The sequence below is a fragment of the Phaseolus vulgaris genome, chromosome 5 (assembly GCF_051622355.1).
Source record: "Phaseolus vulgaris cultivar YP4 chromosome 5, ASM5162235v1, whole genome shotgun sequence".
Taxonomy (NCBI): Eukaryota; Viridiplantae; Streptophyta; class Magnoliopsida; order Fabales; family Fabaceae; genus Phaseolus; species Phaseolus vulgaris.
In genome coordinates, this window is record NC_143502.1 from 4,805,384 (window position 1) to 4,816,747 (window position 11,364).

An 11,364-nucleotide genomic window follows, 5' to 3' on the forward strand; every position below is an offset into this window, starting at 1 on the left:
TAGTATAGTTTTTTTAATATTGGTTCTTTACAACTGTTCTAAATTTGCTTGAACAATTTTAATTATTTATATATCAATTCAAGATAATTTTGAATTTATTTATACAATTAGTTAAATTAGATGTTGATTCAAAGAATAATGAACTTTTTTTTAATTTGTATTTATGATGTAATAGTAAATTGTACTTGATTGTGTTATGCATGGTTTGTTTGATCCTTGAATGAATGTTAAAAGGTAATCATACAACCTAACCAATATAAAAAAGACACCTATGACAATAGTTATTGTATCACCATTGTATATCACTTTCAACCACCATTGTTATAACTATAACATCACTCAAATATTGACTAAAATTTTAAACAAAAAAGAAAAAAATGAACACAAACATGATTCTACAAGAAACTGTTCACACGTTTAAGGACAATTTTTGTGGACATACAATGCAAATTCTAAACTGTTTTAATTTTTTTTTAATGACCATGGTTTTGAAAGACAAAACAAATTCTACACTACCTAATATATAAAAGTTGATCTTAATTTAGATAAATTGCAGCTGAAAATAGCTTTTGACTAAATTTTAAGCCGATTCTAGGAGAGGGTTTTACTTTCTAATCATGAAAAATGAACAATGGAATGATAATAATATATAGAATATGATAAAAAGTTAATAAATGAAAATGAATGAAAATGATGAGAGATATTTAGATAAAAAAAAAAGTTGAAGAGTGAAGGGTGGGGAAGACATAGTTGTCAATATCGAAGAAAAGGAAGCAAGGTGTGTGAGGGTGAGGGTTGTAAGTGTGTGGTATGTTTTGTGGTTTGTTTAGGGTCCATGCATAATTGGTGAGGTGCGTCACGTCAGATTCAGAAACCTCCAGCACCCACAATGCGTACTAAACTCCACAACCTATCTACACCCATAATTCGACACATACCAATAGGGAATAGTGTACATTAACCACTTTCTTTCTCTTAATTTTATAAATCAACCCTAAATTTATGCCAAAACATATCTCTACAATAATGAATAGGATAATATTATATATATATATAATATTATAAGATAATTTATATACATTATTGAAATAAATTTTTGAGATAAATTTACCATAGAGTAATATTATAAAAAAATTATTAAATAAAAAATAGTTTTAGAGACTTAAAAATAATTAGTTATTATATTAATTAAATTAGATATTATTTTATTGACTAAAAAATTATTAATATCTAAAATTAATTTTAAATTGATATCTAATTAACTACCCAGTAGAATAGTTTCTAAAGTACTAAAAAATTAATAGTTAATTAAATAAAATTAGTTTATAAATTTTAAAAATTATAAAAATTAGTTTAAATATTAATAATTTTTTAATTTATAAAATATATCTAATTTAATTAATATAATAATTAATTTTGTTTTATGTTTAAAATTATTTTTTATTTAATAATTTTTTTAATGTTAAAATAGATAGGGGATTGGATAAGGTAAGTTAACTGTATCAAAGAATTAACTTCAGTTTGGAAAATTGGTTTTAGAAGAAATATACGTCCAAATTGAAATGAGTGATAGTTTATAAACATTGTTTGTATTTAAAATTTACTTAGACAAGTTTTTATATAAGCTAAAATAAGAAAAGAATTTAAACGAAAATTTCCATAGATCAAAATTAACTTATACAAAAGATTATAAAATTTTTAAAACTTGATATTGGAAAGTTAGTCTAACCCTTATAATTACTCTATGGAACACTTTTTAAAAGTAAATGAGTCTTATCCCTTAGGTTTTAGCAGGAGGTTGGTTTCATTACATATAAAAATCTCATTATCATATACCAAAAGGGATAATGATTAGGATAAAGTGAAAGAGTGTGAAAGAAAAGTATATATAATTATATTGTGTATAGTTTTTAGGGTTTATCTAAAACGTGTCAGAAATGTAAAGGAAGTTATATGAAGAATATGGTTTTGTGTGGAATGTGGAATAGACCTTAGATTGCATGGGTGGAGACAGAATGCATGGGGGTTCCACAACACACCCAAGAGTCGCCATAGACATGTCTCCATAGATCAGTAGCATCCATTATAATGATCGATTGGACAAGCCAGAGAGAGAGGAGACATATTCTCACTTCAAACGGATCAGGTGCACCAAAATTCAATAATGTTATTCATATAATAATAATAATAACTTTCTATTATATTATTTCTTATGTTGCAACATTTTTTTTTTCTTTTCACTCTATCCTTTCACTATACTTTATGGTTAAATAATATATAATGTTTATGTTTGGTGGAAAAAAACTCAGTTTGAATGTACCAAACATTCCAATGTTGATTTTTCATAATCTTTTTTTCTTTCGGTCGTTATCTCATCTTTGCTTAGTTTGAAGTAAAATAAATTTACAAAATATTTTAAAAAACAGCAACAAATACCCACTCTTTCTCTTGTTTAATTTTGTTTCTTTTCCATAAACCCTTTGTTTTTATGTGGAAAAAAAAAAAACTTTCATTGTTTCTTATGAGACCGATCGATGTGATTATTAACTTCGGGTAACAATTTTACTTTTTTTTTTTACTTCTATGTATGTTTTCTATTTAATTTGTTGTGTAGTTCTTGTGTTATTTTTAGTTAGTTTTCGTAGTTAGTTTTCGTAGTTAGTTTTTTGTTATACTTGGATTCGTGTACAATGATTAGCTTATGCTTACGAGATATGCTACAATTACATAGAAGAAATTACTCTCTTGTTTCTTGTATTAAGTGAATTGGTAAAAGGAGTTGATAGGGAAATTCATTTATCAATATTTATTATGTTTCTAACACATCTAATAATAAAATTTAAGTATATTGATTGAATATGTTTCTTACTATAAAAATTTATGTAAAAATAAATAAATTAAATTTTAACGCAAAATTTATGTAAATTAGTTGAATATTGAATATTAAGTAAATTGTCATTAATAAAAAAATAAATTTATTACAAAAATAGTTTTAAAAACTTAATAAAAGTTGTCCTGTGCATAATGGTAGGTAAATGCACCTTTGTTGTATTACATCCCATGCTCATCCCATACCCCATCCAATATATATAACCTATTTTATTGTAGATGGGTTAAGATATTCCTAATCCCTAAAATCTCCATAGTTATTGATTTGAATAAATTAATTTTGTATAAAGTTTATTGAAAAATAGAAGAACTAGTACACATTATATAATAACTATCTTCTAGATGTTTTAATAAAAAAATTTACAAAGATTTTTTCATAAGATCTGTGTAAAATGTTTTAAAATGGATATATCCATTTTTTTTTCAAATAACTCTTTAAATGTTCCACTATAATTACTATACTTATAATAATTATAGTTTAATTATCATTCTTGACTTTCCTTGAGATAAACAATATAATTATTCTTTTCTATCTTCTTAGTGGTCACTTAGCTACTTCTGATTTAGAGAGAATTTGAAAAACACTCATTACAAAGTGTTAAACTTCCATAAGTAAAATATTTATAAAAGATTCATTTTTATCTTAAGTTATAAAGTATGTATTATCTTATGTTTTCTATTTTATCGTAAAGTGTTTACAGTACAAAAAAAAAAATAATTATCAACGGATTTTTATCTGCATATAAAAATTTATAGGTAAATTTAACATTATTTACGAATATTACCTATGGATCTAAATCCGTAGGTAAATTTGATATTTTCTACGAAATATTACATACAAATATGAATTTGTAAGTAAATTCAATATTATCTATAGATATTTATTTGTAAATATATTTTACATTATCCACAAATTTTACCCACAAATCTATATCCATAAATAAATTTAATAAATTTAATAATATTAATAATATGAATAATATTAATAAAATTAATAATTTTTATATTATTAATAATATTAATAATCATAATATAATCATATGACAACAAAATTTATTTAATATAGTGGTTAAAGTTGCTTTAGTCACTTGAGGAATTTGGCTTTGAACCATATTGTTTGTAAGTAAATTACCTATGAATCTTTTTCTGTGGATAATTCGTAGCCAAATCGATTTTTTCTTGCAATGACGTGTAACATTTTTGCTAGTAAAGATCAAATATTTTTTTGATATAAAACATGTTCATTTTGTTAAAAAAAATATGAAATCATGTTGGTCAACCTATATTGTTTGTAGATATTTTCATAAACTATAATCTTTTTGCTTCATAGAAGTGTCTTGTCTTATAAATTTATCTATATCAAAATTTAGGTAAACGGATTTTTTTTATCAACAAAGAATAAATAATATTAAAGTAGAACATTTAAGAGAAGTTCTGACCCGTATATAAAAACTGAACTGATTATCTCTTAATTCCTTACATATTCTAACCAGCTCCCAACCTTAATACACCCTAACAAAATTTATAACGATAAACTAACCCATTAAGTCTCAAAAATTTACCTAAGTATAGTGTCCTTCCTTACAATTGTCTGAAATAGCAATAACAATCACTACAAGAAAATCATGAAATAGAAACCAATTTTAGAAATAAAAAATAATTAGTTGCTATAGTGACTAAATTAGAGACCATTTTAGGAACTAAATAAATTTTTGGTTTGTAAATTAGTTTCTATTATTGTTAAATGGTTTCTCAATTGGTATCTAATTAGCAACCAAGGTTTTTGCTACCAAATTTAGAATCTAAATAATTGGTAGTTAAAACCTTGGTAGCTAATTAGATACCAATTTAGAAACTATTTAACAATAATAGAAACTAATTTAGAAACCAATTTTTTTTAGTTTCTAAAATGGTCTCTAATTTAGTTACTATTGCAACTAATTATTTTGGTGTCTAAAAATTAATTTCTAGTTGATGATTTTCTTATAGTGAATAGACAACAATGTTTAACAAAAATAAGAAAAATGAAAACAGAAACAAATATTCCTTTTGCTATTATAGTTTGCATAATTTTCCTTTGATAGTCTCCATTGTGGATGTTTAAACCTGATTGTTGGAAGACCAAATTGAAAAAAAAGTGGTACAGAATGGTAGACATTTGATATGATTTATGTTGTTCCAGTGTGAGAAAAACAAAATTTGCAGTGCTTGGATATTTAGACATGCAAATAGTTACTTGACAAACACTTAATATATTGCATTTATATTAAGTAGATCCTTAGGAAAACCAATGTTAATATTTAGTCATAGATATATTCAACATACCTTTTGCACATTGTACCCAGATTGAATAAGAGAACCTGACTATAGGTATCTTATGTGTTAGACATACCTAAGCATTTAGTTGTGCCCTACAAAAAATATCTTGTACATCTACTTTCCCTTTCTTGAAAATGATCTGATTCATATGACACCATATCATCCAAACCATTGTTATCTACACTTCCTTCCATATTTTTTTTATCATTTAGTTCAAATAGATGAAAATGATGAAAGTGCTGCATTAACTCCTTTTGATGTATTGAATGAATCCCAACCAAAGCATCACACATATACCAGGCGATGTATGATTTTTTACAACCTAACAAGAGGTGTGATAGTTGCCTCTTCAAGAAGACATAATACACAAGTACTATTAGTTAACCTTACCCCCCTATGTAATAACTGTACTTTAGTTGGGTGTCATGCTACATGTTGAGCAGTAGGAGACACCTTTGTAATCCAAAAATGTAGAGTAACCGCTTACTCATTGTGTTGCAAAATTTTATTGTTAAGACATTTGTTTTCTTTTTCTATATATTAACCATTGCGTCAGTATACTTAGTCGATGCTTATTGTTATGTCAATCAATATTCATACCTATTTCTAGGTTGTACCACGCCTATTTTCTTAGTTTACATAATTGTTCCCCATATCCTAGTTGAATTAGAATATGCTCCATATCTCTTATTTTTTTAGATGAATTTGAATAGGTGTAGGTAATCTATTGTATATAGGTTTTTGCACTGAAATGTTGCAATTCGTTGTGTAATTTTGAACAGATTGTGTTTGTTTGCACAATTGAGCCAATGTTGTAAAATTCATTAAAAATAGGTAGAAATTTATTTTTTATCCATTTTTTTGTGATTACTTCATTTAGTGTATATTTAATAGAGGAGTCCTTAAATTTCATAGAATAATAATAGATTTTGTGATGAAAAAAATTAGTAGGAAATTTTTAAATGTTTAGAGTTTTTGATATAAAGGTTGGATTGAGATACGTTAAAAATGAAAGTTGCTCGAAAAGGATTGAGCCACCCAATTTTTCAAAATTCAATAATTTATTATTATTATCATCATTTTAGTATTTTTTTAGGCATTTTTTAGGTATTTTAGTCGTTTAGTTCACATATCTACACTTGTCAGAAAATTCTAAATATTTTGTGGTGTTTCCTTGTATTAATTACAAATTTATCAAACCATTACTTAAGGTTAAATTTGAAATTAAGCAGAAAACTTTGCATGAGGGAGGATGGGAAACAACAAGTTTTCATTGTTGGCTTGCAATAATATAGAGTATCCAGAAAGAGAACACTCTCTTCCGAATAATCTGGACCATGAAAGGAAACCTATGTCCCCAAACTACTGTCCACGAATGAAAACCTTTGTCCCCAAATTACAATCCACGAAAGGAAAGCTCAATCTCCAAATTACAGTCCATGAAAGGAAACCTTCGTCCTCAATTAAACTCAAGGAAGTTACTCACTATGTAAGGATATAATACAAATTGACTACACACGAATGTGAAAGATTAGGATCCTAACCAAAACAAAATAAAAGTTGAACATAACCAAAACAAAAACCAAAACCCTAAATTACATAGATGAAAGAGCGAGTGAGGTAGAGACATGAGGGATAGATAACAATGTACCTAGAGTGGGTGAGAACATCCAGTGTTGTGTAATGAAGGATAGACGACAATTTACCTGATGGACGACAGTGAGAATGTCCAGTGTTGTTCAGGTGAGAAGTATGAAAGAACGTGCGGTGAGAAGGTGCAAGTGAGGGAGAATGCACGGGGAGACCCAATGTGAAGGTGCATTTTTTTAGTCACGAGAAAGGGGAGAAGAAAAACTTTTCCCACAAAATTTGATTTTGTTTATATTTTATTTCAAGTTTTTTTAACCCATGAGGCCACACGTAGATAATCGTAGCTTGAAGTATCAACGCTTTTATAATTGTGGCTTAAAGTATCAACAATTTTATAGTTGTGGATTCTTATAGTCTTTAAGCCACATCTAAAAAATTGTGGTTTTTACTATGTTTAGACAATATTTTTATACCCGTGGCCTATTTTAGCATTGCCTAAAGTAAAAAATGTTGTAGTGCCTCTTTGAAAATGTCTAGTAGGTTGAGCACCACTGAGACCCCTAACATAAAAAGATTGTCTAACATGTTTAACACGTGAGACTGTCTAGCATGTGTTACATATTTATACCATCTAGTAAGTTTAACTCTGATAAATTGTCTAACAAGTGTAATACTGCAAGACCGTCTAACGGGTTTAATCTCAATAAACCATCAAACATGTGTATATTTGAATTTGCACATGAAGTATCTCTATTATAAAACTTAGCACACCTTATTATGTTTATTATCATTAAAGCCTTCAAATATGTACTTATCCTCTTAAGATCATATAGTGGGGTATTAGACTATCTAACACTTATTAGATCGCCTAGTGTATTAATAGTACTTGGACAAATTTGGGCATGACTTCTAGTGTTTTTTGGCTATTTTTTAAAGCCTAAATCAAGGCCCAAAGGAAGCTCACATTTGCCTTTATAAAAACATACAAGAATTACAAAAGAAACTGTACCGCCCTGGTAGTCGGAAGTGATGACGTTGCATCAAGCTATTGTATAGGCGTGTTGATGGGACGCCTGGCTGGCAGAAGGGAAGGAAGTCGGGGGGCTCATGTAGTCGCCAGTTATTAAGTTGGCGTGCTCCGATCTCCAGCGCACCAGAACCAGCGGTCACCGGGTTAAAGATGAAGTCGCCAGATGTAAACCCAGGCGACCAAGTGATTAGAGATCGTCGAAACAAGGACATCGCCGGAGATGAAGGCAGATAGACATTTCCCAGCTGGCCAGAGGATGAGGTCGGGGGACAGCTTGCTTGAGCATACACGGTGAAACAGGTGGTGCAGATCATGAAGGCGGCCGGCGAGACCACAGGGAAGGTGTGTACGAAGGCACCCGAACTCGCCATCCAGAAGAGATCGCACTCCAAGGCATTTATGCACTGAGTATACCATGCGTAAGTAACTTAGCCAAAGAAGAGTCAGAAGTAGCGCCCAAGTCAAGGATGCTCCAGATGATGGCACGTGTACAGCTGGATGCGAGCCACGTGTCCAGATGTGTAACTGCCAGGAGAGAGAAAGTGTCCAGGTATATAAGAGTTCTCAACGAACTTCTGAGGTACGCGCGTTCAGATTTTCTTCTTTACGCTTGCGAGTCTTGAGTACACTGAGAGAGAACTGGTCACGGTTCCTTAGAGTTCTTAAGTCTTACTCTTGAGTAATTGGTGGTTCAGTCACTGACTTGGGCGTTGGAGTGCGATCGGCCGCAGCGGCGCCGTTTCGTCTTTTGCAGGTTCTTGAGGTGGATCGCGGCGGAGGGCGGAGGCAAACACGGCGCATACGTCGATCCAAGTTTGACGAGGCAAAGCTCCAGCGTTTTGGTCAACAGGCAGGATCATCAGGCGCCCACCGTGGGGCCGTGTAAAACCTGTTCCCATCCACAGTGTGAGTTCGTGGAGGTTTCTGCAGTTTCTGTGTGGTTGTGTGCTGGTGCAACCCTTGTCCGCTGTTCATCTAGGTTTTGTTCGGTAATTTCGCGTTTTCCACCGTTCGTTTGGATTTTTGTTCAGTTAGGTGAAGTTTTCTGCTGCTTACGCGAGATTTGTTCGGTGAGATCTGAGTTCTTTGGCTCGTTTGGATTTTCGTGGAAGAAGTGCTGGTTTTTGGTGGAGTTGCGGGTTTCTGTGGAAGTTTTCTGGGTTCTTGAGGTTTCTTTCGAAGTTTCGCGAAGTTCTGACCGATTGATCGCTGAATCGATCGTCGCTGAAGGAGGTGTTGTTCATTGCACTCTGTGATTTGCCAAGTTTTCATGAGAAAAATGAGAAGCAACCGTTCAAGTCCAGTTGCGCCCGTTGCTGCTGAAGGCGCCATACGCAGATGATGTTGTCAGGAGGATCAGACGCCGTGTACTGCAAGATGTTTGTGAGCACACTCCAGGGAACGGCGCTGGAATGGTTTGTGAGCCTGCCTACGGGTCACATTACCAACTTCCAACAGTTTTCGAAGATCTTCGTCGAGCAGTACATAGTGAACAAGGCACCGCCCAGGGTGTCTTACGATCTGTTCGACATAAGGCAGTATCAGGGAGAGTCCCTCAGGGACTACCTGAATCGTTTTGGGGCGCAGATGGTCCGCTCGCCAGCCAAAGACGAAGAAATGCTGGTCTACGCATTCAAGAAGGGCGTGCTGCCGGGACCATTCTGCGAGGCATTGATCAGGGCTCACCCTGCCACATTTGCTGAGGTCAGGCGACTTGCGGTGGCTCACATCGCCGATGAAAGTGAGGTCGCCGAGAAGAGGGGAAGCGTGGCACCCGCTAGGCCACGTGCCCGGACCAGGATCTAGCCCCAGAGGGTGCTAGAGACAGCAGCGGCCAGGAGGGATCAGAGGACTCGCCATCCTTATGATCCAAGGAAGAACAAGGGTAGGGGCCAGGGGCGCCCTCAACCAGCACGCCGGGAGTACAATCGCCCGCCTAAGCACAAGTTTGTCATGGGATTGGCGGATCTGATCGCCATTCCCAATATATCAGCTAGGTTGAAGGCGCTCGAGAAGGTGGGCGAAAAGGTGCTGGGACCAAAGCCAGACGCCTGGTGCGAGTTCCACCAGGGCTTTGGCCACACCGTGGATTCATGCTTGGCTTTAGGATACCAGCTCGACGATTTGGTCAAGAGCGGGTTCCTGAATGATTATCTGCTGGATAGAGGACGGGGGGCGCGTCGAGCTCCCAACCAGCAGGTGGTGAGGCTCAGCAGCATGAGATGCCAACCCACGGAGAAATCCACGCCATTGCAGGAGGTTTCTCGAGTGGTGGATGCACCGCGTCACAGAGGAAGAAGTACGTGAGGTCTGTGATGACGGTGGATATGTTTGAGGACCACTCGCCGGATGTGGACATTACGTTCACCAAGCAAGATCTTCGGGACGTTGTGCCTCATGACAACGACCCCATAGTCATCTCGCTGATCACAGCAGGAAGGAAGGTCCACAGGGTTCTGGTGGACCAAGGAAGCTCGACAGACGTGATGTTCTGTCCGACTTTCACGCAGTTGGAGTTACCCCTTGACCAACTGAGGCCCTATGGAGGGTGTTTGTATGGTTTCGTTGGTGACCAGGTAGAGGTCAGGGGGTACATCGAGTTGAGGACTATGTTTACAGATGAGGCGGGTTCGAGAACAGAGAAAATCAAATACCTTGTCGTAAACGCCCCTTCAGCATACAACATTCTGCTGGGAAGGCCCACGCTCAACAGAATAGGCGCTATACCGTCGACCCGGCACATGAAGGTGAAGTTGCCGTCTATGGAGGGGGTGGATATCACCATCAAATCCGACCAGAAAGAAGCGAAGAAGTGCTATGAGAATAGCCTGAAGAACAAGAGGTCGGTGAGTTACGTGACAACCACCCCGCCTCCTGGTGTGAAGCCCAGACCGACGGTAATGGAAGAGACCGCCAGAAGTGACGTAGTGATGGTGGACGCTGAGCTGGGGGAGGGGAACGTCGGTTTAGAGGAAGAAGAGGCAAGGAATCGCCCTGAGGAAGCGAGGGAGCTGGGAATCGCCAGGGCGATGATCGCCAGAGAAACCAGGCCAAAACCCGTCGAGCAGCGGCTCGAGAGAGAGATCGGGGGAAAGATCTTCAAGCTGGGAAGATCTCTGGAAGTTGAACTTCAGGACCAGATCGCCAAGGTGATAGAACGGCATCTGGATGCGTTTGCATGGTCCGCTTCGGACATGCCCGGGATCGATCCCGACTTCTTGTGCCATCATTTGGCGATGGACAACCAGGTGAGACCAGTACGACAAAGGAGAAGAAAGTTCAACGAGGAGAGGAGGCAGGCGATTAGAGACGAAACCCAGAAGCTCCTCGCGGCAGGCCATATCAGGGAAGTCCAGTACCCTGAGTGGCAGGCCAATGTCGTGCTGGTGAAGAAGAGCAATGGGAAATGGCGCATGTGCGTCGATTTCACCGATCTGAACAAGGCCTGCCCAAAGGATTCGTATCCTTTGCCCAGCATAGACGCCCTGGTGGACAGTGCTGCAGGGTGTAAGTTGTTGAGTTTCCTGGATGCCTTC